The sequence below is a fragment of the Chionomys nivalis genome, chromosome 2 (assembly GCF_950005125.1).
Source record: "Chionomys nivalis chromosome 2, mChiNiv1.1, whole genome shotgun sequence".
Taxonomy (NCBI): Eukaryota; Metazoa; Chordata; class Mammalia; order Rodentia; family Cricetidae; genus Chionomys; species Chionomys nivalis.
This window is the reverse complement of record NC_080087.1, coordinates 38261043-38288615: the sequence shown is the minus strand read 5'-3', so window position 1 is coordinate 38288615 and position 27573 is coordinate 38261043. Positions and strand designations below refer to the sequence as shown.

Here is a 27573-nt window from a genome sequence, read left to right as displayed (position 1 = left end):
CATGGATGTTTCATCTGTATTCTCCTCTTTTCTGGTTATTTTGAATTTTTTCTTTAACAATTTGATCTTTAATAATTTAGCTCCACTAGCTAAACATTAAGTCACAACTGAATTGTGTAACATATGATTTTTAAAACAAGAAACTGAAACTCTAATAGTGCTGATAACATGACTATATCAAAGCAAGGATATGCAGATTTGAAATAGTAATGGTTCAGTATCATCATTAGTACCTAATGAAGCATAAATGTAGTAGGTATTATATTCTGGCAGGAGAATTAGCTAGCCTCAAAGTTTTGAACTATGACTTGGAAATCTATTTAAATAAGATACTAAATATAGTTTATTCTAAGTAACCAACTAAGGCATTTCCATATTAATTGGGAAGGCTTTGTCTGAAATTGAACTTAATATAGATTTATCAGTAACTTATAGGCATCTTAGTTAAAGAATATGAACTTCTGGGCTCAGAAATGAAGTAATCTTTTGGAAGTCTAAACTGAGAATACATATGACAAAATGCTCATAATCATATCTCGTCTCAAAGGTTCGACACCTAGATCATATGTGAACAAACCTGAAATAACTAAGATCGTCGCCGCCTTTGATCTGAAAACATCAAAGTTATATGTCAAATAGACGACACACTGGTGAATAAGAGAGTGGTAACTGGACCAGAATAAGTGTCACCACTCAGAGACACAAAGGATGTAGAGCCTCAACCAGTCTTTGCAACTTTGTATTTTGAATTATAGGGGCCTTTAAAATATGAGTATAATGATATTCATAAGTATTTACCATTAAGACCATTAGGCCTTTTAATCATAAAACACAAAATCTACAACATTTTTAAAAAAATGAACTCTCTATCAGGAAACTTAATGTCTAGACACTGTAGAGTTAAAGGAAGATATTATTTTAAGAATTAGAGCTTTTCTCATCACTCCTCACCAAGCATTTCTTGTTGTGCAGTCTGGCTGTGCAGCACATACAGCATGGCCTGTGCACCTTCTCACTGCTTATGCAGTTTTGGCTTGCTTGTGTTTGCAAGTGTGTGCATTTGCAATCGTCGTTGGTATTTGGAACTCTTCTGGCTTTTGACTGCAGTGGGAATGTTAGCTGAAGACAGAGGCAGCTGTGAAGTACAGTGCACTTATATCCAGCTGAGAAAAAGCACCCCTCTCATCTGCACTCCAGTCAGCAGGAGGTTCTCTTCTAGTTGGTTTAGAAGAACTAGCCCTGTCATCTGCATAGCATGCTATATTTTACAGAGAACTTTTTTCCTAACATTTGTGTCGTAAGTGTGAGTGCTACTAGAAACTTCTGTTTAGTTGAAGAACAGTTTAAGGTGTCAAGTACAGAGACGTTAAAAATAAAACTAAGTAACATTTTATATCATTATGTGTAATAGGGCGAAGACTATTATCTGAGAATCAAACAGCCAAATAATTCTCTATGATTCAGATTACACATAAAATATTTTAAAAACAAGCATGTGCTATCAGCCACCTTGCAACTCTGTTTGACATTATCTGCTATACTTAAGATGTATATGCTCTGTGACGCTGCAATTCTAATAATCATCGACCCAAGAGAAATGCAAGTACTTGCACACCAAAGCACGTACTGATGAATGTACACAGCAATGTTGTTAGTGCTGCATAGCTGGGCATAATAACAGTATATTAGCTTGGATAAATAGTCGATGATGTATTGATAAAAGAAATACTATAAAGCATCAAAAGTCATAACCAACAGAACGGATGTGTCCTCCCAAATGATATTAAGAAGGACTACAATGTAGAAGAATAGATACAGTCTAATTTCATATATATATAACTTTCAAATAAAGATACAGCTAGTTTTCATTGTAGATAGAAGATAGAACTTATCTTGGGAGAATAGAGTTAAGCTCAAGGGAGGAAACAACACAATATATGTATGTTTGTATTATGTATGTCTGCATGTATGTATTTATTTATTATCCACCTAGGATGGATAATTAGGAATAGAAAGAGGAAAAATTTAAGTAAATAGGAAGCTCTCCATTCCTCTTATAGATGTATCACTCAGTAACTCCAGTGTCCTATGAGTAGCATGTCTGTGTTGGAACCTGCCAAGTAAGCCATTCTGCGTCTGCATCTGCAGAAGAACTGATTTAAATGCATCTGATTTAGCCAGTTAAAGAATTCAGATGAGACCTTTCCCTGAATAAATTTCAAGTGTGTTAACTATAAGCAAATTTAGTAGGAGTCAATTGTTTCAAGGCTCAGTCTGCTGGCTGTAGCTAACAATCTACATTATCTAATTCAACAATCCATTTCAACTTGTCTTAAACAACTTTATTTTGCTTCTGTTCTTTGTAAGAGATTACATAGTTTTTATATAGACACAGATTCTCAGGAAATTTTACTGTTGGTTTCAATAGTGAACACAAGCATACACATACACACACACTCACACCTATTAGTTATGTACCTGTAGCTTAAAAGGTGCATCCAGTAAACTAAAAACTTTAGTAAACTTTCATATTTGGCAACTGAATTCTGAAACACGAAGTCTAGGAAAATGTTACAGTTAAAATAATATGTTACTAGCCGGGCGGTGATGGCGCACGCCTTTAATCCCAGCACTCGGGAGGCAGAGGTAGGTGGATCTCTGTGAGTTCGAGACCAGCCTGGTCTACAAGAGCTAGTTCCAGGACAGGCTCCAAAACCACACAGAGAAACCCTGTCTCGAAAAACCAAAAAAAAAATAAATAAATAAATAATATGTTGCTGTAAGGAGGTCACTAGTTAGTTTCTGGCACTTAGCCCTGAAATAATCACACAGAAACTATATTAATTAAATCACTGTTTGATCCATTAGCTCTAGCTCCTTATTGGATAACTCTTACATATTAATTTAACCCATTTCTATTAATCTGTGTATTGCCACATTCCTGTGGCTTACTGGGAAAAGTTCCTGCGTTTATCTCCAGTGGGGCTACATGGTTTCTCTCTCACTCCACCTCCCTTTCCCCAGCATTCAGTTTAGTTTTTTCCTCCTAGCTCTGTTCTTTCCTGCTCTGCTATAAGCTCAAAACAATTCTTTATTAACCAATGGTATTCACAGCATACAGAGGGACTCCCACATCAATATGTTACTTCTGGAAACCTATTTTGCATAATCTCTTGGGAGTTATGTTCCAAAATAATACCAAAAGTAACACTAATAGCCATCTTTTACCAGACACATACCAATTCGCAAAAACAGTACCATGGTTGATGACATATCTGATGTGTAGGTTTCGGGAAAGAGATTTTGTGTGTGTGTGTGTGTGTGCGCGCGAGCGGGCTTCAAAATCAGTGGAATATTTTTTCTGAAACCATGACTTCATTCATCCTATTAAAGGGAAAACTGACAACTTTCGAAGAACATCAATGGCTAATTGCTATCACTATTGAACATTAAAATCTTCTTTCAAATATTAGCATCAAGGAGCTGGGGACATGGCACAATGAGTTAGGTGCTTGATCTCCACCATCCACTTAAAAGCCAGGCAGATATAGCCAAGTCCTGCCGAGCTATTGGTCACCCCACACCCCCATTCTCACCCCTCAACTTCCTGTGTTCTTCCTTCCCACATTCCCCCATACCGCTAAACTCATTGGTTACTTTTAGAAGCAGATACAGTATCATAAGAGAGGATCAGACAATGAGTCTAAATCAGTCAAGTCTCTTAAAAATGAGAAGACTCAAAGAAATGACATGGACTGGGACTAGAGAGACAGCTGATCAAGTAGGAGTGCACAGTGTCCTTGCAGAGGACCTGGATTCGGTTCCCAGCATCCTTGCTGGGCAGCTCGCAGCTGTCTGTATATTACTCTAGCTCCAGTGGGAGATGGTGCCCTCTCTGGCACCAAAGATACAGTACTCTCCTTCAGTTCCTTGCCATCCCACAAAAGCAAAACGAACAAACAAGAGAACAGGAATGACACTCATTAAGATCTTAAGGAAAAAGAAGTGATTTATCCGGGAATGATAAATGATATGCAAGTCAAAGGGAAAATTTAGTGAGAAAAAACATTTTGTGTGTTTCAATCTGAAGACTGAAACAAACAGATACATTCTCCCCTTATTCCTAACCATGTTCTTTTCAGTTCTGTAATTAACATTTCTTGGCTTTTAAAAAAGATTTCTTATAACCCCCTTCTGATTTTTCTGTATTAATCCTTATAATTACGTTAAAAATTTTTAGGCACCTCATAGTTTCAACCATGTAAATATTGTCCTCTGCTACAATGAGACCATGAATACACACCCAAGTTTCGGTGGCCTGGCTATCTTTCTTTCCTGCCGTCTTTGTTCTTACTCCCATATGCTTCCCATGATCACAGACATCTCAACATACTATTTCTTCCCTAACTTCCGCTGATCTTTAGAACTCTTTGACCAAATCCCTTTGCTACTGCCTGAGCCCAGTCGCTACTTCCTGTCACTGCATTCACTTTGTCTGGGACTCCGTATCTTCTATTCTTTTGGTTTATAGCTCTTTGTCCTCAGACACATCTTTAGGTATCTCATTTTCATTTCCTGTCACCCTCATTCCCTTTCTCTTCCTTAGTCACTGCAGAATCTTAGCAGTGTCTCTTTTGAAGACATCGTGGACTGTCTTGATTCCTCTCATCCACAAGGGACTCTGCTCAGAACATTTCCTGCTCTTCTTTGCCTGCCTGCAATTAATTACGAAGTCTTTAGCAAAGCCCAAGGGGCCGATGGTGCTGATTGACAGCACTTTACAATAGGGCAGGGCAGCGGTCGATCCAGTAGAGAGCAGCAGTTTGTTGGGCAACATCAGCAAGAAGCTGTAGACTTTTTCCCCTATGGGTTGCATCTCCTAGCAGAGCTGACTTCCACAGAGCTGACTTCCACACTTGCTCCCTGGAGATTGGCAGTTACAAGTGCTGTAGGGGCAGCTCCTCTTTGATACAAGTGGAAATAAATGTTTTACTATAGAAAATGTTTCATTGTTTTGTTCATACTATGTTTCTGTTTTCAGTTTTCAGTGTATATTGCTATTCTACACAGTTCTATCACATAAGGACATCTTCACACAATTGTACATTGTACATTGAGCAAATCCTCCCATATGACTCTCTCCTCCCCTTTCAACTCTCCTGCTCTTGTTACCACACCCATTTCCTCCAAACAATTCCATGTAATTTCTTGTCATATATATGTTTATGATTTTATGTATTGCTATATAATATAGGAATTATGGGGAGAACAAAACATCCTACATTTATCTTAATATATTATGTCTTGTAGGATAAACAAGTCTTGTATGTCTTATTTCACATAATGAGAACAAATGAACAAACAAGACCTCATGGCTTTAAATTCTTAGTAACTCCTCTGAAGTTCTTTTGTTTTAAATTTTCATTCAAATGCTTATTAATCTTAAATGTTAGTGTTTAAGAAAACTGTAGCTTCAAATCACAGAGCACTCAATTCTGTTCATGATTCCTGAGAACTAATTTACAATACAAATACATTGGCCATCACACTGGTGAATTGCTTAGAATTTTATGGCACTTACCTAGTCTAAAATGTTCCACTTGTAGACCACTACTCTTCCAAGTTAAGATAATTTTGAAGATGAAGATTATTCTGAGGCTGAAATTAGGTTTTCATTGATTTCAAGTAGACTGTAGGGGGAATTAAATGTATGTTGTGTATAATATAGCTCATTTCTTGAAATTACATAGAGAGTGCCCATAATTTTGGAAATGAAAATGTCAAGAGCTAAGAAGCTCTCTCCTGTTATTTGTCTTCCATTTGCTACAAGCATCTTATAGTGTAGCTGCTTTTCTAACAAGAATTAGCGGCCACTTTGGAGAGAAAGGGTAGGGGGAAAATGCCCCAAGCATCCCTTTGAATGGCTCAGGCAAGGACAGGTGTTATTATCTCAGGAGGAACCTGTAAGTGACTTCTGTGTAATTGGAAGTGTGTCCTCCCCTGATAAGAACTTGTAGGGAAAGTAACAAGAGACTAGTAAATAGCCAAAGGGAAAAGAGCCAGGAAAGCATGCTGTGTTCCTCTGCTTAAATCTATGTCATTTCTTTAGGGTCTGCAGGTTTCACAAAGAGATGAGGACTAATTTGGAAATGCTACTTACCTCAGATTCCAAAGGAAAGTCTCTAAAACGTGCTTTTAAGTAGGCCATGGATCAAAAATAGCCCATAAGACTTGCCAGGAGACTGTAAGAATTAGGTTTGGGGAAGTTTCATCCATTTGAGAGTTTACCCAGCACTTTAAACAGCATTAGAAAAAAGAAGGGAACCATGCTAGGATTTTTTTCTCTCCTGCAAGAAATGACTGGGTGATAGAACCTTAATATATTGTCCCTTCACGTTGTTGCTGCTGTTGATTTGATTTGTTGGTTGTTTCTGAATATTTGCTTATTTCTTTGCTTCTTGATTTTTAGTTTTCAAATAAAATTCTTTCTACCAGTAAAATAACATAGCCGTTCGGAGGGTTTTCAGATAACATCATACATTTTTGAGGTTTCTAAGGCCAAGTTTCTATTCTGTTTTACTTAAAAGGAATGTAACAGTGCTGCACATTTTTTTGGCTTATTCTATGTTGTTGTTTATTCATGAAGCTCAGAAGAAACGTTGTCCATTGACAAGTTCTCATTGTGTATTCACTACAATGCCAAACCCTCATTTACTCTAGAATTTAGTGTTCAATGATATGCATGTTATAAATTCCTTCTCAGTTGCAAAATTTTCTTGGTCCTTAAGAAATTGTACTTTAATCACATCTAGCCACAAAGTTTAGAAAAACATAGTACTTTGACATGCAGTGTCAGCCTTTTGCTAGATTTTGATAAATGTGAACAAAAATCAATAGATAGATGAATGAGAAGGACCCAAATAAAATCATCATACTTCAAATGTGTTTCCCAATGTACTTTATAGATGTAGATTTTCTTTTCAGCATTAAAATACTTAGTACAACCGAAAATTAACTTTTCAACTTTCTTCTCAAAGAAGCTTTCTTTGTAGAAGGTAGATTCAACAAACTGAACAGAATGTCTAACTTGAATATAGTATTATGCACAATAGTAATGTGAATTCAAAAACTGTTATCGTTTCAGGTTTAGATAGTTAAGGATGATGTCTGCATCTACATGCTAGTATAGATTGTCTTTCTCTACCTCATTATGATATTATGTAATTTGTTATTTTTTCTTAGTCATCTTTTGTATGTTACTCTGTGGTTATGTAGAAATCAAAGCATGATAGGCAGCTTAATGAATGTCTAGGTTCTAGAAAATTCCCCTTGCTTAATAATTTTTATTTCACTTTCTTGGTTCCTTTTCACTATAAGTGAGAAACAAACCAGAACATATTAAACAACCCTTATCACACCCATCTTCTTCCCTGTTGCCTCATGACCATTTATCCAACCAGTGATTATCTGCAGGTTCTATCTACAAACTTTTGACCCCTAAATTCCTCTGTGCAGTTCTTCAAAAGCAAGTATTCTGGATTCTATATTTTTCCTAAATTTTTGAATGTTTATAAACATGTATACAGTGCTTATTTTTAGTTATCATTAGATACTACTGTGTCTAGAATTCCCATGTGGCCTGTCATTTAAGGAGGGGTCAGCACAGAAACATGGCTAGTCCTCTAATCATCTTATCTCTTATTCTGACATTAATGCACCACCAATGTCACTGTTTGCGCCTTGTTAATGTCTCTTGATTTGATTTTCCTTCTCTTTACCCAGTACCATCCAGCCATGATTACATAATGCCCAAAACAATCATGTACTGTACCTTTTGACTTTGTGTTGTTGGTGTGGCCAGCCCAACTTAGACAATTTCTCTGCTCTCTCTCAACATGTAGGCACCATATATAAACATGCATCACACTTGATTTTACTTATTCACCTATGAGTCATACTCTGTTTGCTTGTGAGGTATCGGGGCCTGCTTCTATTATCAATATTTTTATTCTTTCATCCTTTGCACAACATGGTCTTTGTTATGTGTCTCTGAAAAAAAAAGTGCATAGAAGTGAACATAAAGATGAAAAATGCAGTCAGATTGCTCTTAAACTAAATGATAATTACTAAGAGAATATACACCCAGTAAGCATATTTAGCCCATTTAGCATGTAACCAAAGACATGTCTGAAAAATTCACAAGGTTTATATATGAAGGTATCTTTCCATTTTTTTTTTTGATTAAGCAAAACTGTGGTAAATTCAGAATAAAAGCTCAAAGGCCTTAAGAACTGCTTTCTTTTTTACTCATAAAATTTAAAATTAATCTATTACTAAATAGTTTTGGTGCCCATATGTTTAGTAATGAATTTTGCAATTGTGAATATTCTCTGTTAAATATTATAAACTTCTGTACTGAGAGACTTAGCCAGAGTCTAATTTAGTCCCAATCATTGAGGGAAGAGATCATTGAGATGTAAAAAATTATATGAAATATGGGCCTATGCTATTTTTTACACAAAGTAGACTTTTCACTTTCAATTACAAAAAAAGCAACTCTTCCGCCGAGTCTCCCCTCCTCCACTGCTAGCTGGCTTGCTGTCTGTAGTTAGTAAATTTCCAAGAAAGGACTGATGCTCAGTTTAATACAAGGAATGGTGTTTGGGGACAAGCTATTGTTTAACAAACTCAGAGCTCAAATTGTGAATTTTTCTCAAGGACCTTTTTTAGACCGAGGCCTGAGAGTACTGGTAAGGATGGAAATAGTGCCTTCTGTTTCAGTGTCTCTGTAGTTACCTTACTCATCAGTAGCTTTGCAACTGTGGTAAGAAGGAATCCTACACAAACTGTAGGGTTCTCAGAGGAAAGAGACCACCATGGCAGAATTTGAATTAAATTGAAAACATTTAAATCAAGGAAACGATTTTTGCTTTTTTCAATAGTGTATGCAAAGTCATACATTTTAAATGAAAAGTTGCCCAGCCACTGAAAAGCTGGGAGCTTTGTGGTCACAATCTACCTGTCAATGCTACTGTTCCTTTAAGTAAATGTCATTTGCATTTTGGAGCCCCAAGAAAATTTACAGTGATTTATTCTCTGGTGGAACAAAATATTTGCTTCTGAAATCACAGGATCATTTCACAACCTACCTACACTTAAAATACAGAACGCATCTGAACAAACTCACACATGCAAGGTTATATGATATATTTCTTTATTTTATTACGCTCAGGCATCAATGGCAATTTGTGTTTTACTCTGGATTCTAATGGACTTCATCAATAAAATGACTTTTTCTCATGAGGATACTTCCTGTAAGATCTGTTAGTGATTTTATGTTTAATATGATCTGGCATAAAATGAAAGATTATATGATATAAAAATCCAAATGACAATTAACTTTCTGTCGTGTAGAATAAAATATGTATCTTGACCAGATAGAAAAAATTGCCTATGGTAGTGACATTTATTATATAGCAACTCAATTTGTAGATTATATATTTCTCTATTAAATTATGTAACATTTTAATTAAAGTGAACACACTGTCAAATCTCCAGCAACACAGTAGTAAAAAATATTTTGCATAAATGTGCACTAAATTGAATCTAACTGAAAGAAATATAGTAGCTACACTCTTAGGAAGAAAGTCTAAGACTAAAGCTGTTTATGAGCAATTAGTACATATTTGCTTCAACAAGGGAAAGAGAATTTATTGTAAAGGGAATTCTTTAACCCTTTCTAGTTTCCAACCAACTCCATTCATCTAAGCAATGTGCCTTGTCGTGTGAGTCATGTTTAGGTTCCAGCTGTTTCCTAATGTTGGAAAGTGAAACAATGTGGTTTGAAATGGTTCTGGGGACACGATCTTTCTTGTCAGGGGTTTTACCAGATGCTGATATAATTTAACATCCATGGAAGACAGGGCAAATATAGAATTGTGTCAAATTGATTTTGCAGTTTCCAAGCCAGATGGCCATTGGCATTTAAATGGAAGACGTCTATACTGTGTAGCAAGTTGCATATTTTTGTGTGTGAGTTCTCAGCCATGGTGTGTAGTCACTGGTGTTTTGACAGCCATCTGCTCAGACCTCACTTTCACCACTCATTCGTAACTAAAACTGAACATTTTTAAAACTGGAAAATTTCAACTAGTTTTGACTTTAAAAGAATTAAAAAAAATGTGTTCACTCTTTGGTAATAAAACCCCAAAGGAATGTTCTTGATTGAAGGAGAATCTTAGAATTAGCAGTACAAGAAAAGGTAACCTCTCAGTGGATAGAAAGCCTATTTTATTTTCAATGCATTTTATTTTTACCATATACAAGCTTTTTCATTTGGATTATGAAGAAGTTAGAAAAATTAATAACTATGCAGTAGATGGTCCAGCAATAGTCCTGTACAGAGCTAGCACTTGAAGTGTTTGTTGAAAGCATGAACGAGACACATAAAACAATTTGCCTACATGTGCTTAGTTTTAGCAAATTGATTGACAGGTTTACTATGTAGAGATGAGCTCATGCAAATAACTTGTATCTTTGGTGAGTGGATGAGGTTGTGCTCAATAGGAACTTTGGCATGTTATTCGATGCAGCTATAGATATGCTAGTCATTGTGGAAATCCAAACAAATAGAAACATTGCTTCTTGGGTCATGAGTGTATCTGCATTTAAAAGGAGAGGAGCATTTTTTTTAAAAAAGGCATACGCTGTAGAGTCATACGTTGATGGACAAAAAAGAATGGATATTTATAGTTAGAGCAAAAAGATGACTTTGAACAAATTTTGAAGGAAACGCTTTTATAATTTATGAGGAAAACTTCATGTTGGGACTTGAGCACTACCTAAAGAAGGTAGGAAGTTAGATGGTACAGTCAGAGAAGAGACAATCTATTTGACAAGAGAATGACACTTTGAGAATTAACTTTGAGAATTAAATAGGTAAAAATTAGAATACATTTCAATGTATAATGCATATTATAGTGATAATATAAAATATTTAGAATACATAAAGGAAATTTTCATATTTAATCTAAGAGTCTACTGAGAAGTATTTAAGGCATGGTAATGAGAAAAGTGGACTTTTGTGGACCTTAATCTACACCAATGCCAAGGAATCTAATAAATTATGCTAATTTCTGTTTAAAATAAAAATGAAGACTGCCACAATATTCTGGAGAATAGTTGGAATGTAAAACACTAATAAAAAATAACTTGCTGATTACAAGGAATGAAGATTTCTTTCAGACAACTTCCGAATCATGTGAGCACGTCTCTACACCCATACTTTAAGTTATAAACCATTCGTATTGCTCTATGCAATGTTCATGTCTATGACTAAAGTTGCAATTTGTCTCATATGTTGTATTCAGGTTCTGATTAATTAATTTATCGAGTATTTTAGCATTTTCCGAAGTCTGGCATTACTTGAACAGACAAATTATTAGACAGTTTTTCAATCTAGATCAGAGAGCCATGATCAATAAGTTTCATTTTTGTTATGCAGCATTGAGGCTCCAAATTCCCCTGTTAGTTTCATAAACATGATTTCCAAATCTGTCAAAGTGAGCAGCATTTATGTTTCTAAAAAAAAAAAATACTTTTATGGGCATGTCTGTTGTTGTTAAGCAAATGTATAGTATTTTGAGAGTCGTTCTTATATCTTTTGTTTCAACATTCTTGGAACAAGTTAATATTTACAGTTTTGTGAGTGAATCAATTCATATGCTGGAAGCATACTGTTCAATAAGTTGACCTTGAGTTCTAAATGCCTTTAGAGCCTGAATGTCATTCTCAGGCTTCATCTTATAGGTGTATTTTTGTTGAAGTATTTAACATATTTTTTCAATTCATAACTATTTTTATTTTGAATTTCTTTACACTAAACTGTGAATTCCAACTTTCAAAGTTCCTTTTAGTGGCAATGATGAGATTCCATAATAATAAGGAAAAACGAACAGCTTATTGCTTGTAATGCCACAACCAAATTCCTAATTAAAACAATATAAATACCCTTCCAAAATAATTTCAGGGCATAATACCTTCTCATGAATTCGGATGACAGAATATAGTCTTAAATTAGGAAGCAGTATAAGAAGAGAGAGAATGTTAGTCAAGATTTCAAGGAGATTGCAATAAACTCATGAATTGCATAGACATGAATCAGATGTTTCACACAGGAAAAAAATAAGCAATTTATTGGGGAATCAAAAATCTTCTAACCCTAAAACAGGATGATGAAAAAATTACTTTATGTTTAAGTGTGTGCGCGCGCGTGTGCGCGTGCACGTGTGTGTGCGCGTGTGTGAAACAGCTAGTGATACCAGAGTGATCCGAGAACTCATTATGCATCAGTTCTAACGATCACACAATGAAAACCCAGGGAATATAAATAATGTGTGCCCTGTGTGAGAGAACATAAGCCTCAGAAGTACCCAGGATTTCATGCAGTGATGTTCTTTGTGGGAGGCGTGCAAACTGATTAGAAATATTTGATTAGAGAACAGTTGCAAGGATGTCTTCTGCAGCAGATTTTAGATGAGAATCTCTCACACTGGGTATTTTATTAGTAGGAAGAGTAACCCTCCCAAACCTTAAGGATGTGTCCCATTGGCGTTGGTCTGGGATATCAAAGGGTATAGGCAGGAACAAGAAACCTCTGCGGACCGAGTCTGGGACCTCTGAGAAAGTGAACTTAAACCAGGTTCTCTGCGGGTCTGGGTGCACCGAAGCCTAGGAACTCTGAGGGAGTAGCTCGGAGCCAGAGACTGCAGGACCAACTCCAAGCAGGGACCTCTGCAGGAACGGATCCAGTTATAAGCTTCTTATCCCTGACTATAGATTTAGATCTGCTTGCATCCTAAAGATTCCTTTGACTCTCAGCCAGAGTATAATGCTGCTTCCTAGGGAAACGGTTGGCCAAGAATTAGATTGTAGGTGGAGTTTTCTTGTCCCAATGGCCAGTTCCAAAATAACCACAAAGAGGCTAAATATTAATTTTAAATGCTCATCTAATAGCTCAGGCTTGTTATTAACTAGCTCTTACAATTTAACCCATTTGTATTAATCTATGTGCTGTCCCGAGGCTTGTGGCTTTTACCTCTTCTCAGTATGGCTTGCCTATCTTGTTCTCTCTGCCTTTGCAGGCAACTCTCTCACTCTGCCTGCAGTATTCTCAGTTTGATTGTCCTGCTGAACTTTATCCTGCCATGCTACAGGCCAATAAACTTCTTAATTAAGCAATGAGAATAATACATATTCACAGTGTACAGAAGGATTATTCCACAGCATTAGATATCTGGTTTAAGATTTGGATGATCACTTCTACCCCAAACCTGTGTTCTGATTTCTGTCTGGGAATGTAAATGCGGTTAGGTCTTACTTCCCTTGGCCCGTGTCTACTCTTATTGTTGCTCATCTTTTAGATTAACCTAAAACCAGATTCCCTTTCTGTATCTTTGAGACTCACTTTTTGCTGTCAAATCCACTTCAGATCTTTTGCCTTTTGTTTTAAAAATGGAATTATGCTTCACGAAATTTAGTCAATAGCTATGTCACATAATTATGTTGTATCGCTCTGAGAGGCTCTGTGGAGACAAAGGACTTGGCTCATGTGGGTCATTTTGAGCCATTATATCTTAGTTGAACAACAGATGGAGAAACTTAGTGAACATATATCAGTTATTTCAGAAGAGCTTTCCTTGACAGAAAAACATACCTCATATTTTAAAAGCCATCTTTCATTGTTGACCTCCCTTTATTTTATTTATAACATTGAGTTAACCATGCCTACGCAGTATATGCAATAGCTTTCATGTATAAGAAAGATGAGGGAAAGGATGGAGTGGGGGGAAAGGGAGAGAGAGAGAGAGAATAAATATCTAGAGAAAAGTAGAAATACTTTGAAAATGTGAGACCTCCATATGTACTACATATTATCAGCAATGACTCAAACAAAGTTTCACAGTTCATGCTACCTGACAAGGACAAATGTGCAGTTTGGATTTTGCTTTTATTTTGAGATTGAATACAGTATTATAAATGTACTCCATATAGAATTTTTTAAATGTCAGAGTCTCAGGTGATTCATTATTTTAAGGGATATTTAATTATTATTATTATTTTGGTATCTGAGAATGAAAAGATTAAGAAATAACAGCCTCAAGCCCCCAGGAATTGAGAGTCAACTTGCCATGGAAGAATGGTAAAAGGCAAAATGTAACTCTGACAGAAACTCATTATGTGTGAGAATTTATACGTCCTTGGTAAACGAAAAGCATTATTAGCAAAACTGTGCCCAATGACTGTAAAATGCTGATTTTTTTTTAATTCAAGTAGTTGCAAGAAGAAACAGAATATTTGTGTTTTCCTGGATTTTTTATGTGTGTGTTCAAACATCTGCTAGAGAACAAAGTGTTTTTCTATAAATACTGTCAGCTTTTGCTTCAAAGGGGATTTGCTATAAAACAAGTATTTCCATAAATGTACTAAAACTGTATAGAATTTGCCTTGATAGCAGAAAACTGAATTAGATGCATATGTCAGCTTTCAGGCTCCCTCCCCACTCCAGGACCCCTGATTTCTCATGTTAATTCTTCAACCTAAGGGCTAGGTTGAGGCTTGGTACAGTTTGAATAGCAATGAGAAAGTTCTAGAAGCTATGTGGTAGTTAGTGGTATTGAATTTTTTTTCATTTGAATATCCCACTTGTATCTTCTAATCTATGTTTAAGGATGTAGAATCAGACTGAGGTAAAAGAAAAACTTCAAAATAATTTATTAAAAGCACACAAAATAGGAAAAGTTTCCATTATGTTCAAATGCAGAAATTATTAAATCTATGCAGAAGGAAAGAGTGTGATTTTTCAGAAGACAATTTACAACAAAAATAGAAAATATTATAAATAACTTTAAATACTTTCTATGCTACCTGTCACTAGAACAATGAGAATAATGTCTTATTGCATCTTGTTTTCATTTTGTTGTCTCTCTACTTTGTTATTTTTTATTTCTGATAATGGGTGTGGGGGAGTTGCTGGTTCTTCAGAACCCTCACAATTTTAAACTGACTGCTGAGAAACTTTTATAAGGGAGAACATTTTGCTGTACCTCATGTATCTGGCTCCCTTGGCTCTGAGAGCTTGTTAATCAGCACCAACAGAAAGCAAAATATATGATTTGTCCTATCTCAAAGTTTATATTACAATTTTTAAAATTATGCATTGTATTTAGTATATTTTCAGGCATTACAACAGAAGATTCTAGCTGGATGTGGTACCATAGTAGTCCTAGTTACTTGGGAAGCTGAGTGAGGAGGATGGCAACAAGACCATCCTGGATAAGTAAATAACCCTGTTTTGAAATGAAAAAGTAAAGCCCGATGTGGTGGTGCATGCCTTTATTCCCAGCACTTAGAGGGCAGAGACAGACAGAACTCTGTGAATTCAAGGCCATTCTGGTCTGCAAAGCAAGTTCCAAGACTGTCAGAAATACACCCAGAAACTCTATCTGAGAAAACAAAACAAACAAATAAAGAAAGAATTAAAATAACAATTGGTATATAACTCAGTGGTAGCATGTGAGCTAGTATGTACAAACCCATGGATACAATCTCCCTCCCTCCCTCCCTCCCTCTCTCTCTCTCTCTCTCTCTCTCTCTCTCTCTCTCTCTCTCTCTCTCCTCCCTCCTTCTCTCTTGCTCCCTTTCTTTCATACACACACACACACACACATACACAAACATCCCTTGAGAAAAGGGAGAAGATAAAATAAAAGAAGAAACACCTTTGAGCTATAAGTAAACATGAAGAGAGGGTAGGTATTGTTTAGCCAAGACTTCTAGACAGTCATGAGTAAGAATAAAACATTGCCTTTTTATAAAAACTGACTAATAAGGGAATTGGGAATATGATGGAAAGATCTTGTGAGCCATGGCAATATTATTGAATTTTCATCTAGGTCCAAAACATTCTGTTGAAAGTTTTTTCTTAAAAAGAAGGAACTAATTTGATTTTCATCTTAAGGAGGGTTCATTTTATATATAGTTGAAGAAAGGCAAAATGCAATCAGGAGTCTGCCTATTAGACAACTCACAGCAGAATTCCTGATGCTAGAAATGCTTATGATTTGCCTCTACGTGCTGGCAGCAACGCTGGAAAAACAGCTGGGTTTGAAAACTGGTCCAAAATTAGAATAGTATTTAGTGATGAAATGACTTGAATATTTATTGATATCCAGTTTTCATCATGATGCCCCTGGAGGATCAAGCAGCGTACTTTGGATTAAAGGAAACGCAGAAATAATGAATCCAGGGCATATTCTGGGTAAAGCCTGGAACATGGGCAAACCCAAGCTCTCCTTTGTTCCTGAGATGTATGAGACGTGTTGTCAGGCACTATGGGAGAAATAGGTCTAAAGCTTCCAAGAGATTTCTGACCCAGCGCTACAGTGAAGAGTTATTGAGTCCAGAAAAGGCTGGGAAGTAGATGACATTATTGAGAGGGAAGAAAGAATGAAATAAGAAAGAGTTCCTGAGAAACTAACAGTTACTCATAAAAAACAAACAAAAAATGTGAAGGAAATGAATATGTCTCTTATTTTCACTCACCTAGGTGTTTTAAGCCAGGGTAAACAGAAGGCATAGCGGAATTTTTATATGTTCTTTCATCAGTAGAAATAAGAATAGAGAAACAGACTTTAAAAAACACAGGAACAATACTTCCCCTGAGGCTACTGTGTACATTAAAACATGCATGAATACCTTATTTTGCAGGCTTTAAATGCCAGCATGCATTCCTGGTACAGCAAGAGGTATTGAGAATTATCATGCTTTAGTTTTTATTGTAGGATTATCAACAGCAGACATAGCATAAAGTATTCTATTGGTTTGCTGCATTGCAAGTACCTTTCCTGTGCTATTGCTAACTTAAGCCTCTTGACTTCAACTTTAGTGGTTTAAAGACCAGCCAAGGAGACATCCGGTTTATAGGGTTGATTTTGAAGTAGGCAGACAAGAACAGGCACTGAACATATGTTCTGCTGGTACTTATGAAGTGACGTTGGATGGATTCTTGAGGGGGTTGATTCACCCCAACTGCTACCCTCTCAATATATATTTGGGTACCTTCATGCTAGAACATTCTAAATAAAAGGCTCAACAAAGATGATGATTTTTTTATAACATACTGATTTTGAAAACCATCTGGATTCTTGTTCAGGATTCTCCTATAGGAAGAACATACTTCAACATAAATAAAACAGTGGGTAGATTCTAGTTTTGCCTGGGTGGCAGGTACAACTGGAAATGTAAGCTGAACAGCTTTGCAAGTTCTTGGTAAAGGACAGGAGCAGAGCCTGTTGGGGACTTGTTTTTAGGGCAGTTAAGTTTGAGATTAAAATATGTTCAATCTAATCACTAGATATCTTGCTAAGTTTGATTTTTTTTTTTTTAGCTTCAAGAAGTATGTTATAGTAAATACTTTGCCAAGAACGGCATGGTTAGAATTGATTTCATAAAGCATGTTCAGAAATTTGGAGAGATTGAAGTGCAAATATCACCATCTGAATGCACTGTTATAAACTGTTATGATTTTCTTTGTATATCATTGTTTCTCCCGGGTATTTGGGCTATAATGACAGTTATTTTCTCAGGTATGTCTTAATTTTAGGCCCTAGCAAATGATATAGTAATTAGTATTTAACCTTGCTTTAAATAGGATTTAAGAATATAGTAATAGTCTTCTAGGCTGGACCAAGTGGCTGAGAAGCCAATTGTGTTCCTAATCCTTGCTTTAGTGAGTATCTGTTAGGCAGAGTCAATGTCTCGGTGCTGATCTTGCATACAACCAAGGGCCATTCCTATGATCATGTCTGGTTTATTTTTCTTTTGGTGATAAAAATAAAACTACTTGAGTTTTTATCTTTCTCTATTAAAAAAATACAAGAGTAAGTGATCTTTAAAAATAATTCCACAGAGGAACATAAACTACTTTTTGTTTGTTTGTTTGTTTCTGGGGAAAAAATAAGAAAGAAAACCAAGTCACAGGCCGTTGGGAATGTTCTTTTATTTTGGAAGCTGAAAAATTTGGAAGGGCAGAACTAAGTGATGAATTATGAGACAAATTTGCAAGTCGTGGAAACAGAACCGGAGTGCATTGTCTCCTTGGCTTTGTTTGCTTCTGGCCAAGTGGGTTGGATGTTATTTTTTCTCACAGCTCGCAAGCGCTGTATGTCTGGACTGCGATTAGTTCAAATTGGGTTGATTTTTCAGTTCTATAAAACTCTTCATCTGCATTGTGGATGGAGAGCATTAAGTTACTTCCTGCGGTGCACAGCTGGAAGTCATTCTCTTCAACATTTTGTTTTGTTCCAATTTTGCTTTATACTAGTGTATTCCTACACACCCACATAGCTAGGATTTCAACAGACAAGTGTCTCCTTTACTTCCTTGACACATCTTAGAACATTTGCAATTGGCATGGACTCTTTTGTCTTTTAAATAGCGAATCACTTGCAAACAGCCCTGTTTACACGCATGAATATGTTTTAAAATGCTCTACAGACCTAGAAACTGAAATGGAAAATTAGAAACATTCAAACAGCTCCACTCCACACACATTTTTTTTTCTCATGAGAGGTGATAGGTGCATGGCAAGAACTCAGGAGAAATACCATGTACCCCGACTAAGATGATAAGAAAAGAGGAAATGACAAGGAGGAAGGCAGAGATCTGCCACGTAGTATAAATAATACACGACTGAACTCCATCATTAAAATGAGTAGATTGAAAACAGTTGTTGCAGTGACTCAAGAATATTTTTTTCTCATCAAGCCAACAAATATCATTGCATATCAGTTTTTTCTATTAATGTGGGTATTTCACGTAGGATATGAAAACTGACAAGAAGTATTTTTTGAGAAATTAAGTACACATATCTGCATATAAACACAAAACTAAGTATACCTATGTATATATATTTGCATCTATATACATCCATATAGGTACCTTGAACTGTTAACTACAATATTGTGCTAGGCGTAAGTAACCAAGACAACTACTCCACAATATTTCGCTAGCTTAGTATTTAGCTCATAGTTAGCTGATAACAAAGGAAAAGCATGTCTGGAACTATTAACTCCACATAACATTATATTTCCTTTAACATATGCACTAAATATATTGGATCCTCTAAAATAGTATTTTAAAATAATAGTCTATCAAAATTACACAAAGGTAGTACAAGTAAAAAATTCGTACAAAGGTAATACAAATAGAAAGTTCAATGGCTAAAGGGTAACCAAATATTGAAAATCCAGTCATTAAGTGACCTTGTGGCTATGTATGATCATGATCACTGTGTTTTTGTTGTGTCTTTTTTGAAATGGTTGTGATTAGAGGTCATTCAGATTGTCACGTTGTAGTCTGATTACAAATGCTCGGGATACTAAGAATTCCGGCTGTTATGCTTTAGGTGAAAGGCAATTCCCAGAGGTTTTATTTCCATATAAGTACATAGTGAAGCAACTGTGCATAGATATTTGTTCATTTGGGCATTTGTGATAGAATAGAAAGAGTAGAAATGGAGCAGGAACTGAAGACACCAAGACATGATAAAAGTTTACTTATTTTTCAACTGCTGTGATTTTTTTCCTTCAGTTCTCTTTCATTTGGCTAAAATAACAAAATAATTCCATATATTTAACATCCCAAGGTGCCAATAAGTTTATTCCACTCTCAGTGGTATTATGTGTTAGCTGGTGATATTTATATACCTAACCATGTTATAGGCTAGATATCCACTGCACAGGATTTAAAACATTTTGAGGACTATAATAAAATGTACTATACCACACCAGGAAGGGAGCAAATTCAGTGTAGCAAAGCCAAAAACCATGTTTAGTGACTAAGGAACATTTGAGCTAGGTCATGAGAGTTGAGTATATTGCACGGATTATGTAGACAGGACAAAATTCACACAAAGGGAATTTTAAAATTCTTGCTTTATTTGTAAGATGATGTCATCAGCCAACTTGAATATAGGAAAGCATGCACTCTAATATTAATATGTAGCTGACCGTGAAATTTGACTACAACAGGCAACTCACAAATGCCTTAAAACAAGAACGTAACAGGATTTTTTAGAGAGATTACTTCAATGACACTGTTGAAAATCAAGGGGATCAAAATTAGACAAAAAGACTAGTTAGACAATTTGTCTTTGTTTGTTTGTTTGTTTTTTGCCAGTCTTACACTTTATTGCCCTTCCATTAGACCTTGACCGCATACTTGCGTAGCGGGTACAGCCTCTCCTTCCGCTGCTGCTTCTTTGTCTTCAGCGTGCTTGGTGAGCCCACAGCGCATGGCTCTAGTTTTTTTTGATCGCAGATCCAGAGGCTTGTACTTCTTGCCCTCGTAGAACTTCTTGAGGTTTTCCTTTTGAGTCTGGTTAATGACGGTGAGAACATGGGCGATAGATTTGCGGACGCAGCGCCACCTGTCACCTTGGCGACGTGAAGCTGGGATAGCTCCACCTTCAAATAGTCCAGTTGTTTTAGCAGCTCCTCCTTCTTCTTGCCGTGCAGGTCCCGAGCCTTAATCTTGGCCATGGCTACGTTACTCACTGCTGAGGCCGCTTGGTCCAAGAACTAGTTAGGCAACTTCAAATTAAAGTTAAATTAAAATATCTACTGAGTTAATCTAGAGACACAAATTATGAACTGGAAGTAAATATCTTACAATGACGAAGTTTGAACACAAACATTTGCAACATACTTTTTAAAATCTCTGATTGCAGCAGATCACAATTCACACTGGTTGATAATTACCCATGAGAAGAGAACGATAGACATTTGAGCTAAAAATGACTGAATCGGGCACAATTTTGGAGTCATTTTTATGGAGTCACTCCACATTGGAGAAGAGTATTGCGAAGAGAATGATTATTTGAATCTTGGAAAAGGAGTGTCTGGGAGATATGGGATGAACTGGCTTGCAAGTCTCTTTGTGAATTCTGTGGACGTACTGTGGGCCCACTGGGAAATCAGAAGAAACATAGCTGTCCTAGGAAGGCGAGGATTCAGATCATGGTGAGGAGCACTTTCTTAGAATGAAGCTGTTTGCAAATGAACAATAAGAGCTGCCCGTGAAGCTAGCAGAGATGTGGGACCACAACTGTATGCAGACAGGAAGAAGAGCAGAGCAGTTTCCACATGGCTCAGCACTGAAAAAGCAGGTGAGGGCGATGCTCCTTTAGCGTGAACAGTGATGAGACAGGGCTGGGCTTTGGAAAGAAAATTAATTTGCAAGCTTAAGAGATTGCTCAGTCAGTAAAAAGCTAGTTGTTCAAGTAGCTGCACCTGAATTTAGGTCCCCAGCATCGACATCCAGCTAGGCATAGAGGATGTGCCTGAAATCCAAGTTCTGGGAGCAGGGAAAGACCAAAATGTCCCTGGAGTCCTCTGGCCAGTCTGCATGACAAAGTCAGTGAGCATCATGTTCAGTGAGAGATCCTGTCTCTCACAGGCTGCATAGGAAGATGCTTGATATTGACCTCTGGCCCCCACATGCACACAAACATATTCACACAAACATGTGCACACATACACGAACAAAGGCACCAGTATGCAAAACACTACACACACACATACCATATTTTTCATTATAATACTGTTTGAAGTTATCATGTAGTAGAATTTAATTTTGCACTAGGCTTCATTGATCTGATTCCTTTTTGCTACCAGACAAGAGGCTTTTATCATATAGATAAAAGTGCCACACCACTCACAATAAAACATACATACACATACATACACATAGTACCACACACACACTCACACGCATATAATCACAACACCACATACACGCTCACAGTACCACACACACAGTATCACACTACTCACAGTAACTCTCACACCCACAATCACAATACCACACCCACACACAGTCACAGTACCACACACACACATACAGTCACAGTACCACACACACACACAATCACAGTATCTTACACACACTCACAGTACCACACACACGCAGTACCACACTACTCACAGTAACTCTCTCTATCTCACACACACACACAAAGCTCAGCCACTGTGCTGAATGCATTTCACCCCAATTCATGCCATTCTTCACAAGACAACCCTTGTATACTTAATGTGATCCAAAGTCAAAATCCTTTACTTCCTTAAAAGGGAAACTGGAACTGGAAAGTTGCCCAGGGAAAACAGAGGTCCTGCTGGTTGAGGAACTGTGGGTATCAGGGTGAAATGATTTTCTTTTCTTTTTTTTTTTTTTTTTGTAAATAAAACATTTATTCTAATCATCATTTAAACAAATAAGTATGCAATTTCAAGATACAATTAAATATAATAAGAACAGTGTGTTATGAAATACAAATGACATACATACCCCTGAGGGAAATCTGCATATTTTAAAATAGTTTTAAACCATTTTCAATTGATAAAATTTGTTTATAATTAAATAGGCACTTTATAATATCAATGTAAGTAAAGGCTGCTTAATCACAAAGTCCTTTATGTTGCTCACTGATATAATCTGTCTGCGGAAGTTAAAGTTGGAATAAAAATCGCACTTAGATTAATCTAACATACACAGCATACTATACACATGTTTACAACACATTGCTGAAAATTATTACATTTTAATGAATGTGTAAGCAACCTAGAAATAAATGTATAATTAAAAATAATGTATTACTTAAAACCTGTATATAAGAAAATTAACACACTGAAGCATATTTTTTTATCTAATCTGAGGGAATTCTAAAGTCAAAGTTCTGTAACAGCAACAGGGTGACATAATAATATGTTTGTTACTGTGAGTAATCTGTATTTGCTATGATAAACACCACCAACATGGTTGGACAGTTGTGTGTTCAAGCATCTACAGCATGAACCATTGCAAAGATGGCTTTATCAGTGGTAATTGTCAGTTGTAATGAAAATCCTTCCCCTCCCATCTCATATAGTTAAAATCATGACCAGAAGCAACTGTATGATTGCATGCCTACAGGGGACTTCTTTTGGTTAAAGAAACAGGCGTAAGCAGGAATGGAGAAAGAGAAGTGGATACTGGGTTTCTTTTATTAATCAGAGTGAAATGATTTTCTATCAGTGCTTTTTGTTGTTTAGTTCATCTAGTGGCATAAGCTAGCCAGGCGACCAGGAGCTGGGGTGGCAGGAACACAGCCCGCAGCTCCCACTTCAATCTAGTTCTGAGGAAATATGAAAGGACAATTTCCTTTGTAGCATCCAACCATCTTTTCACACATTTAAGAAATGTTAAATGTTTGTGCTGATTTTGAATGTTGACTGAAACCAAAGCATAAAGTGAATCTTAGATATAGATTGTACCTAAAGACTTAAAAATCCCCTATGTGAATGTGTGTGTGTGTGTGTGTGTTTTGTATGTGATATGTGTGAAGAGACCAGAAGAGGGTGTCAGATTCTCCTTTCATGCTGTAGCTATAGGTGGTTGTGAGCTGCCTGTTGTGAATGCTAGGAACCAAATTCAAGTCCTCTTGAAGAGCAGCAAATGCTCTTAACAGCCTCATTTCTATAGAGCTTCATTATCAAAATTTTGTGATAAAAAATTTCCTTTCTTCAGCAAAGTTTTAAAATCTTATGTGCTAAACACAATATTATTTACAATTGGGATTCTAAAATTAACATTTTGCTGTCTTTGCATTTTTTCGTATATATTTACATGGACAGATCTACTTTGAATTCATCACCGCTTTTGATATGTTTTATTCAAGTTTGGAGTTTGAAGCAGCCTTCTCATAACTGAAAATTGTTTCATATCCATTATTAACAGGATGTAAGTGTTGATTATTTTCTTTTTGGATTAAAATTGCCCACAATGAAATATATAAGTCAATTTTGACTATAACCTTCACTCACAGCAGGTAACAGTAAGTTTTAACAGATGTGTACGCCTGTATAATTGAAACCGTTGTCAGGAGTATTGTTATTTTCAGAGTTTCCTTTAAACCTCTTCCCAGTCAACCCATGCTACTAAAAGCAGCACTTAATTTTTCATTGATTTTTTTCCCCACATAGTTTCAGTTTGACCGTTTATATAAATGACCTTCTGGTTTTTTTATTTTTGCTTAATCTGTTTCTATTTCTTGCTCTTATACCCAATTTTTTACTAATTACTGGCAATTGGATTAAACTTTTCAAATAATTGAATTACATATTTATCATTCAACTTTGATAAAAAAGATTCATGAATTTCTTGTAATTGAAAGCCTTTCCATGTGAATATATTAATTAATATAGTTTAAAATACTGCTTTGAAACTTGTTTGCTTATTTCCATGTTCTCAGTAGTGACCTCTATTTGAGTTAAATTTTATTATTTCTTTGTCTAGTGTTAGTTGTCAGTGCACATTGGATTTTGTGAAACATTCATTGTTGAAACTCTGGATTCTGCTATGTTCTTGTGAAGAATGCTCTCCCATTGTCTCTGTTGGTAGTTGCTAACTAAACGTATTCACACTTCAAACGCAAATCTATAACCTTCCTAGGCCTGCTAGATTAGGGCTCTTGTCATCTAGTCTCTGAGCAGATTTGGAGTCACTTTTTATGTGACCCTGTCCTAGCATGTCCCTCATCTCTTGAGAGCTGTGTGGCTCCTGAGTTTTGCTCTTTCATTTTTCCAGGGGATAAACTGTGGATATTGGAAAATGATCCTCCGCCATTTCCTTCTTGGGTGCACACACTCTTCCTATCTTTATCGAATCAGTTCCTCTGATTCGACAGCAGCTCCCATGTCAACAGACCATCTGGTATCAAGAGAATTCACAGCTTCTATCTATGGAAGCTTTAGTCCAATCACAACTAACTCTTAACTTTGAAAGAAGCTTAAGTAGGCTTTAAAATGTATGTACCATTGAAAGACAGCCCTGATTGTGCAGAACATGAAAACCATACCAACATATATGGAGATGCCACATCATGAACAAGCAAACAATTTAAGCACACCCAACAAAATCAGTCAAGTTGCAGTGAGTTTTCTAAATATTTGCCATAAAGGAGCATTTTTTTATTTGTTCCCTTATTTAGATCGAGACTTTTTCCAAGTTGTTCCTTTACCAAATATATATATTTAGAAAACTAAATATATTATTTTAAGTAGTATCCAAATTATAATTTCTCATACACATAATAGATAAAGAACAATGTTCATTTGGCTTACTGAGGACTTTATTTTATTTATTTATTTTTTTATTGGTTTTTTCGAGACAGGGTTTCTCTGTAGCTTTGGTGCCCGTCCCGGAACTAGCTCTTGTAGACCAGGCTGGCCTCGAACTCCCAGAGATCTGCCTGCCTCTGCCTCCCAAGTGCTGGGATTAAAGGCATGCACCACCACCTCCCGGCGAGGACTTTATTTTTATAACTGTAAAACCAACTAAATGTAATTAGTTTAGAGTCTATTCAGAAAAACATCAATCATGGTTATATGGTAATAAGCAGTGGGTTTTATGTCATTAAAATTAAAGGATCTCAAATTGAATTGAGAACCTGCAAGTCAATATTCTTAAAATGTTCATCAGTTTTTTTGTAGTTCATTTACACTCCTAATCGTTACTTAATCTTAGCAGGTGACCCATATCAAGTATGACAATAGATATCACCCCTATGCTTTTGAGAGGGAATGAGTGGGAATGACCTAATAAGTTGAGCATACAATGAAAATGCATTGTATTCCAAAATATGTCATGCCAAAGATTCAATAAAAGTTCAAATATCGACTTAGTCTTTGTATTGTTCATTAACAACTAATTGAGGACCTTCCAAGACCAATACACTTCACTGATTTAAAAAAAAAAACAACAACAAAATAGTAATAAAATTTGGTAAAGTCACTGCTCCTTGACCTTGAAGCAAGGCAATTATACTGTGAAGAGGTTAGTTTTGAGGATCCAATCAATACATATAGTAGAAACAAATCAATAGAACAAAATGAAAGATGCTAAATATAAATTGTATTAATACCTTAGTATGTTGTGTAAAATCCTATGAAGCAATAGTGGAGTGGGGACTAAGCTCTTTATTTTGTGATGCAGATAAATTGATAAGATTTTCTGAGGATCAGGGTCTGACTCTTTATCGAGCTTCCTTAGCTTTTCAGAGCTAGGTTCACATTACATTTTCAGTTTTAATTGTGTGTTACTTATCTTCTTTGAACTGTACTGTTTTTAAAACTGAAATTGCCCAGTAGGGTGGTTGGGAATTAAGCACCATAAAGAACATAGCATGACTTCTTGATGAAAGTCACTTGGGAATCTATAATCCTTTTATAGCTGTATCTTTCTCACTCATTTTATCCATTTACTCCTGTACAAAAATGGCATGGATTCCAATTGTTTATATTATAAACATAGAATACACACTAAATAGTATGATCCTGCGTTTCCTTTTCTGATCCTTCTTTTATGATTGTTTTGATTTTCTCAAATTAAGTCGTACAGGACTGCATTACTTCAGAGTACAAAGCATTTGCCAATATTAGCAAGACAAAACCCATAGTCATAGGACATTCAGGACTAGTTATCAGCTAAAGAGGAAAGAAAAATGACAGAACAAAATCCACAGTATCCTGGTAAGCTTTAGACTTGTCTACAGCAGGCCAAAGGTAGCTTTTGTATACATAAACTAGTTTTCCTGGGAGACGTTAGACGGAGCTTATCTACCTAGCCTCAGAAAGAAAGAAGGATATAACTCTCGCTCAAACAGAAAACTAAGCTTATGTTTTTCTTCATATAGTATCTTTTCATACTTTAAATATTTGAAGAAGGGGACATAAGAAAAATGAATGGGCAGGAATGACAAACATAAGGCTCTGCTTGATGAACCACTATGCGAATTTATGTGTAGCAAGGTATCCATATCCATATCACATACTTATCCAATTGTTTTTTCTTATGCACTGTGACAAAGGTAGCCTCAGATGTTTTGACAGTTTCAGAGTGACCATATAGATTGTCAACAGAGTCCAGCTCAGACACCATTTCCTCTGACTGGTACTCTTGCTCATTCCTTTCTTGTACTTTTCTCACAAATTAAGCTTCAGTTTCTCCTAAGAGCTCATTTAAGGTTCCCTGCCTCATCAAACTCATCTTAGTATTTCTCAACGTTTTGGATATATGGCTTAGTACATGCTTAAAATACCTTTGATGAAGAAATAATTGTACGGTAGCATAAAATGGTATGGAACGACAGAGGAGAAAGACATCTAGATGAACCTCATTTATTTCATCATATATAATTTACTAAACTAGGGAATAAAATGTCTAAGATACAGAAGTCGTTCTCCGGAGACTAATTATTTAAAATTTGCAATTTCATAACTTCAGAAAGTGATAAGACTATTTCCAATAACATTGATTTCATATGCAGAAAAGACTAAATCAAAAATATAATGCATGCCTGTTGTGATAGTCTTTACATTTTACAAGCCGCTCCTTTCTTTGTGAAGTAAATATAATGCATTTGTGACTGTCTAGTATTTCTCTGAACAGTGGTCATATGAGCTGACCACATCACAAACA

At 36.1% G+C, this 27573-nt stretch overlaps 1 protein-coding gene and 1 pseudogene across 2 annotated transcripts in view; one reads left to right on the top strand and one right to left on the bottom strand.

The window, feature by feature from the left end:
* The window catches only part of Lama2 (laminin subunit alpha 2), a 603732-nt gene that overhangs the window by 108762 nt on the left and 467397 nt on the right, over positions 1–27573 (top strand). The window lies entirely within an intron of this gene.
* LOC130862335 (60S ribosomal protein L35-like) lies at positions 20262–20600 on the bottom strand (annotated as a pseudogene).